This window comes from Callithrix jacchus, chromosome 7 (genome assembly GCF_049354715.1).
Source record: "Callithrix jacchus isolate 240 chromosome 7, calJac240_pri, whole genome shotgun sequence".
In the NCBI taxonomy this organism is placed as follows: Eukaryota; Metazoa; Chordata; class Mammalia; order Primates; family Cebidae; genus Callithrix; species Callithrix jacchus.
This window is the reverse complement of record NC_133508.1, coordinates 70,894,251-70,909,368: the sequence shown is the minus strand read 5'-3', so window position 1 is coordinate 70,909,368 and position 15,118 is coordinate 70,894,251. Positions and strand designations below refer to the sequence as shown.

General features: G+C 45.4%; 2 long non-coding RNA genes across 2 annotated transcripts; one reads left to right on the top strand and one right to left on the bottom strand.

The window, feature by feature from the left end:
• Positions 1-4,857: 4,857 nt before the first annotated feature.
• LOC118155398 (uncharacterized) lies at positions 4,858-10,570 on the bottom strand. Its single transcript, XR_008482675.2, has 3 exons — positions 10,072-10,570; positions 5,836-6,034; positions 4,858-5,749 (listed from the first exon to the last, which is right to left on the bottom strand). It is a non-coding gene; the product is annotated as an uncharacterized LOC118155398 (long non-coding RNA).
• On the top strand, positions 4,858-14,416 carry LOC118155400 (uncharacterized). Its single transcript, XR_004745879.3, has 4 exons — positions 4,858-5,368; positions 8,599-8,664; positions 11,555-11,679; positions 12,970-14,416. It is a non-coding gene; the product is annotated as an uncharacterized LOC118155400 (long non-coding RNA).
• The last annotated feature ends 702 nt before the right edge of the window (positions 14,417-15,118 follow it).

Below are 15,118 nucleotides of genomic sequence, written 5' to 3'. Positions count from 1 at the left end.
AACTTGTTGGCACTGCAGGCAGAGTTCCTGCTTGGATCTCTCCTATCTGGAAGGATGAGATGGGGACTCTGTCATATGAGCAACTTTGAGATGTATATTTAAAAGAGTTCTGTGAATGGGGTTTTCAGAGTCTTTGAATCTTAGCACCACTTATTAGACTCCTGCCAGGAGGACAAATCAAGCATCAGTACACTGTATCAAGAGCTACATAGATATCCCTGTTCTAATTTTATGCACTCTGAAGATTGTGTTGTGCTTCTGAGCAGTTCCTTGGCCAGCAGCTGCTGGGATCTTGCTAACCAAGGGACAGTCAGCCTAGGCCTGGGATAATCCTTCTAATCTTATAAACATATGCATTTTTTCTCTTTTCCTTTAACACAATGAGATGATACCACATTTGTCTACAATCGGATTTGGTGCTCAATTCACTTTTACGTATCACACACATCTCCTGTGTCAGTACAAAAAACTTACCACTTCACTTCCAATGTACAGCTGCACTACAATTTTTTTGTCAACTTCTTGTTGATGGATATTTAATTATTTCCAATTTCTTTTTATTACTGTCACAAACAATGTTATCATAAACATTCTCACATATATCCTTTCAGTTTGCACTAATATTTTTATATGAAGGGGAATTGCTGTGTGAAGGGAAGTGCCATTGGTTGATTTTAACGATATGGCCAGATGGTGTGAGAAACAAAGAAGATGTGTTTTAATATGAAGGCGGAGGCGTAATGGCTTGTAAGTGGTCATGAGGAGCGAGGAGAATGCTGACCTGAGATTTTGTACCTTGACGGAATGAGAAGCATCAGCTTGAGAAGACCAGGGAGGAAGCGGTGTCCTCTGGGGAGAGCTCATTCTCAGTTAAGGAAAGAGGTGAAAGGAGCATTCTAGGAAGACCCTGAGCTTGTAGGGAAGTCTGTTTGCCAAAGGTGAGGAGGACTTGGAGGGAGGGGAGTGCTAGGTTGGATCAGAGCTGACAGGGGAGAGAGCAGTGTGGGGATGAGAAGGCGGGAGAATATAGAAGCTGGGCATGAAGGAGCATCTTCCATATGTGAGTAAAAACATGATAGATGATGAGGGAGTGAAGCTGGGGGATTCCTGCTGCAAGGGTCAACTGGATCTGGGGCGTTAGTCCCAGAATGGTACCCAAGGCTTGATGACACTTGGAAAGCACAATCTTGACATAGGGTATGTCTTAGGTCTCATTCCTTAGAAAGAGAGCCTGAAATATTTAAGATTAGTTGAGGAAGAGCTCCTCAAGAAAACCTGTAAGGGACAGAAGGAAGCAGGAAACAGAAGGAAAAAGAGCCAAGCAAGACTGTGGACTCAGGCAGTCTAGCTTTGCCCACCTCGAGGGGATGCTTTGGAATGTAAGCTACATACACCCCAGAGTGATCATTCAGTGAGACAAAGAGGTCAAGTGTTTATCCTCTCACGTCAGCTGGTCATTGAGTGTAACCTCCTAGGCTTCTCCAGGCCAGGGGTTTCCTATGTTCGCAGGGCAAATTTTCAGAGAAGGTCCTAGTCATAAGCCATCATCTACAGCAGTTGCAGCAGCAGCAGCACAGAGGGAAATGTGTCAACAGGTAAAGGAACCTAGAAAAGGCCCAAACAGTATCTACAACATGGATCAGATACTCGGAGCCATCTAATTAGGAGGTCTTTGAAGATGTGCAAGCCAGACATGGGGTGGAGGCAGGATTCTCTGGTTCCCAGGAAACTTGACCTACAGTGGAACAGCAAGAATGCCAGTGGGCTGGGAGAATCCTGCCTTCCTCAGGTGACTGACTTGCCTAGTCCTGGCTTGGGCACACTTTGGAAGGAGCAATTGTTTTATAGAGAGGTGGCTGTCCTGAGAACCAAAGTTAATGACTGGTGCTGATGTGGAGCATCAGGAATCAGCCATTGCTTCAGGGACTGTGGAAGGGGGTCCAAGGTTCTCTGTGGAGAGTGTGCAGGTGAACTGTAGACAAGGCCAGGACTGTGCACACCCTTTCTTGAGTCTCTACATTTTACCTCCCTGGAGCATCTCCACACCTACTGATGCCCTGAAGGAGTTCCAATGGCATGTGCCTCACATACCCACTTTGGGTGCAGTCCCTCAATGGCCATAGCTCTCTTGCTGTGGTCCACACTCCCAAAGATTAAATTCCTGGGGGTGAAATATGTAGGTACTGTTTCTTGACCACTCAATATTCATTCCCTCTTTCTTTCTTCCCTGCCAACTGAACCTGATTTTGTTCATAGCAATGATGTACCCAGTTCTTGTAATGAACCAGATTAGCCCCTAATCTGAATGTAACAATACCAGGCTTTGCTTTCCCAGCAAGTAGGGTTGGCTTTTGGACCATTTTGTTTTGTTTTGTTTTGTTTTTGGCCAATGACATCTGCGTGAAAATCTTCTAAGTGGTTCTGGGATGGTTTCTACTTCCTTGATGAAGGGGAAAGGCAGGGATGGAGCTGTCTCTCTCTCTCTCTTCTCCTTTTCCTCTTCCTGCCTTGAACACAGGTTCCCTGTCCAGAGCTGTAGCAACCATCTTTGGTCATGAAGCAAAATGCAGAGGTAAAGGCCAGGAGAGTCTCAGAGAGATGTCACCCCTGACATCCAGCTGGTGAGCCATTTCCAGAAGCCTCCTGCCTCCAGGAGCCTCTGATGTGACAAAAACGAACCTTTATTTGTTTAAACAATTTTCAACCAAGTTTTCTGTTACTTGCAGCCAAATGCATTCCTAAGCAATATAGGAGCTGATAGGGGTCCAGTCTAAGTTCTCCATGCCCCTATGAACACGGCATAAAGGATGGATGGCAAACTCTCTGGGAGTCCAGTGCCAGAACAGAGCCTCCTGCTCGATCCTGGTTCCATCTGGTTCCATCTCCTTCCTAGTCTTGGTGGATCATAGAAATGCAAATCTATGATGATCAGTCATAAATGAGGAACAGGCAAGGTGCACCAGCAGAATTAGGAAGCAAAACTTGGAAAGATTCCCAGAAGAATAGAGTGAGAGAAATCCTTTTATGGGCTGTTTGTTTTTAGGCCCGTAGGCTGAAAGCCAGCATATACATTTCTGAGTGACGACAATAATACCAATTTAAAAATACAACCATAAATGCAACTGCCATTTATTGAGCATCCACTATAGGCTTGGTGATTCATATTCATTATCTCATTTGCACTACCACCCACCCAATGGCACGATTACAATTATATCCATGTTTTTTATGACAACACGGAGGTTCGGAGAGGTGAGATAACTCACTTAACATCACTTAATTAGACAGGGGCAGAGCCTGAAGGCACACCCAGCCTGTCTGACTCCAATGTTCGTGGATTTAATCTCCATGGTGCAAGGCATCAGTAGGTGAGGAAATGCTCTAGGTGGGTAAAATGTAGAGGGAGGAAAGGAAGAGGGATGCGCAGTCTTGGCCTTGTCTGCCGTTCACCTGCACACTCTTCAGGCTCCACAGAGACCTTGGACCCTCTTCCACAGTCCCTGAAGCAATGACTGATTCTTGACACCACACATCCACATCAGCCATTAGACTTGGTTTCCAGAACATTCACCCCTCTACAAAACAACTATTCCTCTAAAGTGTGCCCAACCTAGGAAGAGGCAAATTGTTCACCTGAAGTTGGAATCCTCCCACTTACTGGCACTCTCATTGTTTCATTGTGGGACAAGGTTTCTGGGAACCAGTGAATCCTGCCCCCACCTCATATCTGGCTTGCATGTCTCTGGAGGCATCCTGCTGGATGCAGCTCAACTCTATTCATTCCATCAGTGGTGACCAGAGTAAGGCAGAGAGGCATCTGCCACCACAATTTGCAGGAAGTGTCCACATCCTGAGAATTAGAAACATAATTTTTCTGTAATCCCAGCACTTTGGGAGGCCAAAGTGGATCACAAGATCAGGAGTTCGAGACCAGTCTGGCCATTATGGTGATGCTCTGTCTCTACTAAAAATACAAAAATTAGCTGGGCTTGGTGACACATGCATGTAATCCCAGCTTCTTGGGAGGCTGAGGCAGGAGAATAACTTGAACCTGGGAGGTGGAGGTTGCAGTGAGCCGAGATCATGCCACTGCACTCCAGCCTGGGTGACAGAGTGAGACTCCATCAAAAAAAGGAAGAAAGAAAGAAGAAAAAAGAAAAGGAAGGAAGGAAGGGAGGGAGGGAGGGAGGGAGGGAGGGAGGGAGGGAGGGAGGGAGGGAGGGAGGGAAAGAAAGAAAAAAAACATGATTTTTCTCACCTCCTTTTCAATTTTTTGCTCATCTCTGTCTTAAGTTTCCAATAAATGCCCTTTTGGCTTAAGTTAGTCAAGAAAGCTTAACTAAAATGACTGTAAATATCAGGTTCCCTTCATGTATACAAAATATGACATGATTAATGGATATCCAATTTACATGCAATGCTACTGAGATTGCACAATAGAAGTAATCCCAAATTTGCTGTATTGCCACCATCACACCATGGACCTTTTAGCCTTCATGTCTCAATGCATCTGCCCTCACTGCTTTCTCCAACCAGAATGCCCTGTCTCCTTGCAAAAGCCATCTCTTGGGGTAAGCACTAAGCCCATGGTGACCTCTCTTCTTTCAAGCCCTCTTCTCCACAGGCCCTGGATTCAGTGGTTGAGTCTAAACTATCTGAATTGTGTCTTCAGGTCCAGATAAACAAGCCAAGAATAGACCTCTGAATCAAGCTGAGCCAATCAAGTTCTTGTAAGAATCTGGAATTTTGGACCCGAAAAAGACCCAGAGACTAGGAGTTAGTGAAGATAGAAACTCAACATAAGCTCTACAGAGCTTTTGACTTCTTGCAGCTCTTGAGATGTACTTGCTCATCTCTTTCTTGGATTCTCTGAAACAACCAGGATCCTCCCAATAACTCCTTCTGTTTTTAACCAACCAGTTAGTTTCTGTTACTTGAAACCAAAACTGCTTTATTCAACACATGATTTTATGACCATTTCTTCAAGATTATTATGTCCCTTTTTCAGGGAAGCCTTCCCTGACCTATTATCCCCTATCAGGCAAAATTGCCCCCTTCTTATTCTGTGTTCTCAGAATACTTAATGTCCATCTTTTTTTTTTTTTAGGCAAGGTCTTACTCTGTTGCCATGGCTGGAGTGCAGTGGTGCGATCTCACTTATTGCAGCTTCTGCCTCCTGAGCTCAAGTAGCTGGACCTGAGCTCCTCTCACCTCAGCCTCCCAAGTAGCTGGACTGACTACCGGTGCACACTGCCATGCCCAGCTAGTTTTTGCATTTTTTGTATAGATGGGGTTGCCCAGGCTGGTCTGAAACTCCTGGGTTCAAGTGATCCACCCATCTCGGCCTCCCGAAGTGCTGGGATTACAGGTATGAACCACTGAGCCTGGCTAATGCTCGCTTCCACTGCGGCATTTTGTACCCTGTTTTGTGATCTGTTGTGTATTTAGAACATGAGTTTCTCAAAGACAGAAGGAGTCTTATTTATACCAGTGTTTCCAGTACTAATCTTAGTGCCTGCCACATAATAAGTATTTTTAAATTCTTGAGCAACTGATTAAACAAACGAATGAATAAATGAACAATCAGAGCTAAGTTGGAGAGAGGCTCCATGAAGAGTTAAACCTGCTTCCTTTGTGGTGTGTAGGTAAACACGCAGGGCACATCAGCAGCAAGCCAGCTCCAGTCAGCTCACATCTCCGCTACAATGAGCTCCACCAAGCTGTCAGCGTCGCTTTGTCCTGTCACTGCCTGTTGCTTGGAATGAGAGGCCATGACATGAGGGACCAGAGATTTCCTTGGTTATACAGGGATTACTTGTTTTCAGAAGGCCTCACCTGGCAGATTTCTGGACCTCCCATTGACCTGTGGGTGTCTGGAGCAAATCCCTGAGGAACAGGGAGGGCTCCCTCTCTGCTTGAGGGAAGGGGTCTGACAGGAAGCCGGGAGCATCAGAAAGCCAGGCTAAGCTGTCTCCTCATTCACAAGGGTTTCATTCTGACAGGCATCAGAGAGTCTTCCAGCTGTGGATCTGAGCTAAAATTCAAAGAGAGTTGCAGGATGGGTAAATATGAAACTCCTGGCAGAGTAGCGATTTCCAGAATGACCAATCCAATGAATGTAATGCTGACCTATGTGGTACAAAACAAATGCAATTATGGAAAAGCAGGGCAAGAGTGGACAGATGGATCTAATGCTGATCAAAGTTCATGAGCTCAGGGCAATGCCATCTGAGAAGCAGGGCCGCAGGGCTCGAGCTTGGGTTTCAATGGAGCGGTAGCAGCTACAACAAGCACACGATCTGCCCTGGGAGGCTGCGGTTGTGCCACGTAGGTGCTGGATTAGAAGAAAGGCAGAGGGTGTCTAGAGAGAAAAGCTTTCTGAAACAAGAACTCAGGCAAAGGTTGGCTGATCATTTTATCATAATTATGGTGATATAGTAACAATAATAACAGCTAACACGTCAGAGTTTTGAGTATTCCAGATATGTCATCTCATTCAATCTTCCCAATAAACTTATAAGATCAATGCCTCTATTATCCCTAGTAAACAGAAATGAATACAGCCCTGGATATTACATAACTTGTCTAAACTCATGCAATCGGCAGTGGGGGATTGGAGATGCCTGATAGCAGGTAACTCATGTCAAGCCTCTAGACCATAGATGGTTCCCAGCCCCCCGAGAGTCTTCCTGCCTTGAAGGCTTTGCATGTGCTGTTGCCTATTCCTGGAACATTCTCAATGACTAGTAAAAACAGTGTAAAAAGATGGAAACCTTTGCTAAGCTTCTAGTGTGGTAGATCTTGGATCTCAGCATGAATTGTGAGATAGACTAGTCAGTAGAAGCTAGAAAAAGTAGCTAAGTCATGGATAAATAAATCTTAAATGTTTCACCTTCATGGAAAGTCAACAGGATCAGGAGAAAAGGGGACTGAGGAAGAGGATTTTTGGTGATAGAAAACTGAGCTGTAGCGATTTTAACTTACACAAGGCTACCTAAGAAATAGGATTTGTCATTCTGTGGTCTGGGGTAGGCTAATATTGACCTTCAGTTTTTCTGTAATGGCAGGGACTAAATTGCTATCCATTAAAATCATTTCTTTTTGCTTCCAGGAAGATGGCTGGCTAGATAATGTTTCTCAACCTTCCTTGTAGCTAGGGGTGACCGTGTGACTGAATTCTGCCCAAGAGAATGAGAGTGGGCATGTCTGCCACACAATTCTCCCACTCAGGATACCTCCTGTCTTTCCACATCTGCTAGCAGGGGTTCTAACCGAGGACTCCCAGACCCTTAGGGGTAGTGGAACCATAAGGTAGTTAAACCTGGGTCCCAGAATTCCTTCCTGGTAGAGCACCCTCCAGACGCCTGACTGGGCTTTTCATGGGTGAGAAATGAACTTGTATTTTTTTAAGCCACTGGAATTTAGGGATTATTGCCTGCACTGTCTAGTAACTCTACTGGGAAGAAAATACAGGTAGGCAAGCTCACCATAACTGCAAACAGCAATCAATTAGTTAAATCTCCAGTTACAGAGTCAGATGGTAAACCTCATTGCAGAACACCTCCCAACCTTCAGGGCTCCCCTTAAATTTTGTGCAATTAATGTATCAATAAGCCTTTACCAAGTATGCAACTCATGTTACAACCATGAGATTCCAAAGGATACAAAAAACAGCAAAGACTCCTCCTTGACCACCAGTGGCTTTTAAGGAAGACATAACACACCCATGGCAATCTGTGGCAAATGCATGGTACATACAGCATTCATGATTTTCCTTGTACCTTAGCAGTGGTAGCCTTTGGAATTATGTAAATTAAGATAGAGATGTCAGAATTGCAGAACCTTAGAAGACTCTATTGTCTTCATGCCCCAGGCCCAATTCTACTCAGTGAGAGAGGGCTTTTAAATAATTTACAAGTTATGAAATTGCATCTACCTCCCGGGTCCTTCCCACTGACCCATCATGCTGTCATCTCATCCCAATGCTGTCCCTTCCACATTCCCATGACAAGGAGTTGGGGAGAGGAGGTTTAGGTATCCATTCATTAAGCAAAGGTTTTTTGGGAGCTACTAAGTATGCTAAGCTTGGGACCGATAGCAGTGAACAATAGTTGAGGAGCTTTACTATTGAAAAAGGAATACGAAGAAAAAGAAAGCAAAGGAAGGAAGTTTGGGAGCGACACAGGGGAAGGGATTGGAGCTCTCTCTGAGGAGATGACCCTTGAGAAAGGTTTGAATGAGGTGAACCATGCAGATCTCTGGAGGAGAGATTTCCATAGAGAGATACCTGTACACAGGGCCTGAGGTCAGTGCTTGCTTGATGCGCTGAAAGAAGAAGGAAGCCAGTGTGAATCTGAGCTAAAATTCAAAGACAGTTGCAGCATGGGTAAATATGAAACTCCTGTTACTGAGCAGAGGCAGTGCTAGAAAGAGCCACAGGAGCTGAGGTCTAAGAGGCAGTGGGGGCCTCTGGCCCTCGCAGGCCACTGCAAGGCCTTTGGCTTTTTCTTAAGGTGAAAAGGAAAGCTCAGGAAGGGTTTGCAGCTGAGGAGTGACATGACATGATGTGTATTTTTAAAGGATCAAAATCTCACCTAGGTGCTACACTGAGAACAGATGTTCGAGTGCAGGAGAACCAATTGGAAGGAGACTGAAGTAATCCAGGTGAGAGGTGATCATATCTTTGGCCAGGATGGTGATATGAGTGGTTGTGAGAAGAAACCTTATTCTGGTTCGATTTTGAAAGAAGAGCCAACTGGATTTGCTGACAGATGGGATATGGGGGAAGAAAGACAGGACTTGAGATAATTCCAAGATTTGAGGCCTGAACAACTGGAAGAATAACATTGCCATTTTCTGAGATAGGAAAGACTCCAAGTGGAGCTAGGGTGGTGATAGCTTTGAGAAGTTCAATTTTGGATATTTAGGTTAGAGATGTGCATTAGTTACTAAAGTGGAGATGTTCAGTAAGTAACCAGATATGTGGCTATTCAGGGGAGATATCTGGGTTAAAGTTATACATTTGGGTGTCCTCTGTCTAAACACAGAGTTTAAAGTCATTAGAACAGATAGGACAATCAAGTTCAGATAGAGAAGAGAAGAAGTTTGAGACTGAGTGAAACTGCACATCAACATTGAAAGGCAAGAGAAACAAGAGGGAGGTTGAAATTGCCCAATAAGTCAAGAGGTGAATAAGAAACTAAGAGAAGAAAGTGTTTCCGGCAGGAGGGGGCAATTGGCTGTGTCAGCTGCTGCTGAGAGGCTGAGGAGGGTAAGCACTAAGGACTGACCTTGGATTAGGCAACAGGACATTGCTAGTGACATTTCAGAGCTGTAGGAATAAAAGAGAGTTGAACAGGTTCAAGGCAATGGGAGGAGAGGAAGTGGACAGCACATGTATGGGCAATGCTTCCAAAAAAATATTGTAAGGAGGGGTGGAGAGACGGGGCAGGATCTGGGGTGGGAGAGGTGTCAAAGACTGCGTGTTGTTTTAACAATGTTTGCACGATTATGGGAATGATTCCCCAGAAAATGAGAATTGATATGAGGGAAACAGAGGAGATAGTTTCAGGATCGATGTATACCCTTCTGAGACCAAAAGGGATGTAATCTGCACAGGTTGAGAGTGGCCTAGAACTGGAGCATGCACAGCTCAACGGGAGAAAGGCAGCACTTATGGGCAAAGATGCAGATATTGAGGCTCAGAAGACCTATGAAAATTATCCTCTGAGACTGTCCATATTCTCAGGGAACTAGGAAGGAAGGCTAGTGCTAAGAGCAAGGAGAAGGAAGAAGGAGGTGTGAAAAAGTTATTCAGGAGATGGAGAGACAGCAGGAGCCAGGGTCTGGAGCCTAATTATGAGGTTGTGTTAAGGGTCTGTTTGACCTCGGTGGTCATACTCTGAAGAGGAAAACTCTTGGGATTTTTTTTCTCCAGCTACATCAGGCTGGAAGGATGCAGGGATGAAGCCAAGCAGGGAGTTGGGTGTAACTCCAGCTTGGTTAAGCAAGACAATTGTGACAGTAAAGGCCACTTTCTCAGAAAAGAGAGCTCACCAATGCCATACTCACCGTGTGCCACTCCAGAAGATTTCCTGAACAAGGATGCCTTTGTGCACTTGGAATTGTATGCAGTTCAATCCAAGGAATTGTAGCTGTTAAGGTTTACTCAGTTCCTCTGTATGGAACTCAGGGGATGTTCCATCTCCTTTCTGAGCAGCTGGGGAGATAGAGGGACAAGAACTAGACCCAGGTGTCCAGGCTTGCAGCTCAGGTCAGGGCAATGGATGGGGGCTAGGAGGCTGAGAACATTCAGGGTATAGGACCAGGGACTGTGTTACCCTTATTGGTGCAGCCAGAAAGGAAGGTACAAGTCAATGGCAGCATCAGAGGTACAGAGACCCTATTTGGAGGAGCTGAGCTACTGAAAAATCAAGAATATCCACTAGTCATGATGCAGACACTCATCATCTCACCCAGGAGACCCCTCAGGTCCTCAGAGAAATAGATATCCTGCCCCAGGCCACATGTGTTTCCCCAACTCACCTAAATCCCCAGCTGACTTTGCTCTGGGAACTGTGCCTTGTTAAGGCATTCTAAGCCTTTACAAGGACTCCATGGTAACCTTATGAAGCTGTGCTCTCATTATCCCCATTTTGCTGATGGAACACTGAGACACAGAGAGAGTAAGACACTTGTCCCAGGCCACAGTGTAATAAGTAGTAGAGTCAGAAGTGGCATCTCAGCAATTCCTATAAAGCCCAGGGACTCCACCGCTACTATGCATACGTGCTGCTTCTCAAGCACACACAAATACCACAGAACCCTGGGCTTTGCTGTTTATCTCAGTGCCTCAAGCAAAATGGTAGATTTTCTAAATTTGGATACCAGATGGGGAAACATATTCCCATTTATAGCCTAATTTGTAAAAGTCTCTAACTTAGCTCAAATTCTGGAGGCATGATTGTCTAACAGAGGTATTCTAACCCAATTATGGGAGTTGGAAAAGGGAAGAATGATGGCTGGTAATTCACAGCCAGCCTGACTTGATTTGTCGGCAAATGGGGGTGGGAGACAGGTTGCCTCAATTTCTAAACTTCCTCATAATTAACAATATTGTGACTCAACATCACATTCACACATGCCCACAGACGTTTGTATTTTGGCATGGCAAGGGCGGAAGCCATATCCATCATGTTTCCCTGTGGTTCACTGGGGAAATGGCCTCACTGATCTATTCAAAGTGTTACCGGGAAATGCCTCAGCCAAATATTTTAAAAATCAGTGTGTTGTTCCCGAAATCCTGTTTTCTTCAGTTATCTTAATTTTCCGGTTCCAATGCCCCAAAATCCCCCAGTCACTGTGCGGTATCAACAATCACTCTCAAACTTGCCCGGTTGCTAGAATCCAGCCACAGCTACATCATCAAGGTAACCCACTCTTCCTGGGTGTGCTAGTTCCTGACGTGGCAAGTGCCCTTTTGGTAAGAAGCATCGAATCTTCTCTTGTTTAAGTGGCTGGAGTTGCTCATTTTGCTTTTGGCAAACTCTTGCAGATACACTGACCCAGGAGGCTCCTACAGGAGAAACTAGGTCCCTCAGTAAGGGAAGGACCTAACAGAACTGCTTCAGGGCCCATGAAAGGGCACAGTGCCCGGAGCGAAGTCAGCTGGGGATTTAGGTGAGTTGGGGAAACACATGCAGCCCGGGGCAGGATATCTATTTCTCTGAGGACCTAAGGGGTCTCCTGGGTGAGACGATGAGTGTCTGCATCATGACTAGTGGACAGTCTTGATTTTTAAGTAGCTCAGCTCCTCTAAGTAGGGTCGCTGTACCTTTGGTGCCGCCACTGACTTGTACCTTTCTTTCTGATCGCACCAATGAGAGAAGTAGAGTCTCTGATCCTACACCCCAAATGTTCTTGGTCTTCTAGCCCCCGTCCACTGCCCTGGCCTGAGCTGCAAGCCTGGTCTCTCCATCTCCCAAGCTGCTTGTAAAGGGGATGGAGCAGCCCCTGAGAACAGATCCCCTACCTCTCCCTCCAACACTGGCCTCCTGGGAACTACTGGAATGTTTCCAAGAGCAGAGAAGGGAAGAAGCTGCTGGTGGTGCCCTCAGGGAAAAGCAATTCCACAGTGAGGGTCAGGAGTGACCTGTTGTAGTTCTTTGAAAACACACCCAGATCCTTGGGGAGGAGGCACCCAGCACAGAGCCTGGCATTAACAGGATCAAAAACTCCTAGTGCCAACTTCAAGGCCTGGCACAAAGCAGTGGTTCTCAAGTCTGCCTTTGTGGTGCCCCAAAGTGGCTCTCCCATGGCAACTTTTAAAAAAATTTACTTAACTAATACATTTCAGTGAAGAGAAGTTAGAAAAGCTAAGATAAAGGGGGGGATCCTGTAATCTTACAACATGAGATAGACAGCTTCCCATCTTTACATTTTTTTACATATTTCCACCAAGACCTCTATGTGCACATCTACAGGTAAATATGTTTTACACAGATGGCTTTGTACTATATGTACTATTTTCTAACCTTCCTTTCCACTTGACAATACATCATGTTCGGCTTTCAATGTCAGCACACAGAGCCCTACATCATTCTTGATGACTACATTGCAATCCTTTGGGTTGATATAGTAAAATTCATTTAACCAACCCCCTACTGTTGGATATTTATGCTTCTTTCAATTTTTTTCTGTAATAAACAAAGCTGCAGTGAATATGTTTGTACATATAGACTGTGCCCTTGAGGAACTCACAGTAAAAGAATATGGGAGAAGGGAGTCCATTGTTTTAGTTTATGGCAGATAAGAAAACATCCATTGTTTTTAAGAACAATCATGGTAATAAAAGCCACTTCAAGCATTTACCTTGTGCCAAGCTCTGTGCTAACAGCTTTATGCTCACATGCCATTTGGTCCTTACAGAAATCCTACAAAGCTGATATTATTAATATTCCTATTTTGCAGAAGAGAAAATGGAAGATCAAAAGAAGGAAGTGACTTATCCAAGGTCATACAATGAATAAGCAGCAGAGAGAGAATTTAGACCTAGGTCTGAAGACTCCAAAGCCCAAGCTATAAGCTAAATGCTACACTTTCTTGTGACAGTTACTTGGAATCATATTCCTGGATTTTAGCCTCAGACCTAATCCTTATCAGGTCCAGGTTTAAATAATGAATTGGTATAACAGACCACTTGTGGATGGTCAAATGGCTGCAAGTTCTTTCTCTTCCTACATGCATGCCTCTATGCAACATGAGTTCAAAGTTCCTTTGTTGGAGAGTGAAAGCTGTTCTTCAGACACTGAAATCAATGCTGGTGTCTGCTACTTGCTTTAAACAATAGAATGGGTAGATGGGATGTTGTCCTCATTCAGAGTTTAGCCCTCAAGAGACCCCTCAGCTTCTGTACTCACCTTGAAATCCTGCACAGCCATGCTCCAGGTTAACCTCCTGGAGGACAAGAGATGTGTGGTTCAGCAGGCTGGCAGAACCTAGCTGACTGATGGTGACTGAAGCTGCCGGAGGGAACCCAGCCTAGACCAGCAGAACCACCCACTCGTGAATGCTTATTGTTTTAAGCCTACAAGTTGTGGCATGGTGGTTACGTAGCAAAAGCAAATGAGTAGACTGCTGCCAGGTTGGGTTATATATGGATGATGCAGTCTGGGAGAGAGGGGGCCCTGATGGGGATTGTGAGCCACGTGGCTGGGAAGGCTTCACAGAAGAGGTGACAGCTCATGCATGGCAGGGCGTACAATAAACAGCAAAGCCTCCTGAAGCAGAACAGGGAGGTGGGCCTGCATGTGCAATTAGATAAACCTCTCCGCTGGAGGTGCGGGTCGAGGAGACATCTCTCCAGAGCCTGAATTAAGTAGAAACCTCCCTCTGGCCGGAAAGACAGCTACTTGTCATTTACACACCAATGCGGAAAAATAAAACACCTGGCAGATTCCCTGGCAGCCTCTCTCAGGTCTACCCTGGAGCAGAGATAAGTTAGATGGTGTTCTCCCTTTCAAGTGGAGAATTGGAATTCCAGTCTCAAGCCACAGGGAAACGTTGCTCCTTCTCCAGCTTCTCCTCCCCATGACTGGAGTTCAGCCCTAAGGCATCCTGTGCCCTGGGAAGTCCTGAAGGAACAATACTTTTTCATGCCTTCCACCAGGAATGTTGTGCAAAGTAGGTTTCCAGGTAGTCCTTACACAGGTGACCCTACTGGGTGTTTTTAGCAGTGTCCTGATGAAAGAATGAAGCCAAATAAACTGCCAACAAGTCACTCACTCATTCATTCATTCATTTCACAAACATATCCAACCTGGGCACTGTGCTGCATCCAAGATGCCCTTGAGAGGCTTACAGTTTAGTGGGGAAGGCAGACAGAAGCAGGAGCCTGGGACCCATAACACCCCACATTAATAACCACTTCTTTCTTCTGTGCTTCCCCTGGTTACTCAATAAATGTGCCTCTTGAATTTTTTTTTCTTTGAGAAATATGTAGCTATGTAGGGAGTTTCACTCCTGTGGCCCAGGCTAGAGTGCAATGCCGCAATCTCGGCTCACTGCAACCTCTGCCTCCTGGATACAGCTGATTCTCCTGCCTCGGCCTCCCAAGTAGCTGGGTTTAGAAGCACGTACCGCCACACCGGGCTAATTTTTGTGCTTTTTAGTAGAGACGGAGTTTCACCATGTTGTCTTGAAAAATGTGTGCCTTGTCTCAGCTAAACCTAGGTGAGAAAGTAGGTGGTCTGAGAAGTGGACCAGGACTAGACCCTGTCTGGTCTGGACTAGTGATGGAAGCAGTGAGCAGTCTACTCCAGCATGGCTGGAAAAGACCCTCAGGAGCTGAAACAGTGAGAAGAGAGAGATGATGGAGGGAGATGTGGGGAGAGGGTGTGTGGATACTGAAACCCATGCATTTCTGAATTTTGGTAGAACAGGGACCAGGAAGAACTGCTGAAGCTTCCTTCTTATAAGGAAGCCAGGATGATAGCTTGGGGTCCAAGAGCTTTGTCACCTGGTATTTTGCCATCATGCAAACAGGAGTAATTTTCCACACCTAAAAGTATTTTTGGCAGTGTTTATGAATGCCCTATAGTACTGGACTTATGGAAGGTGT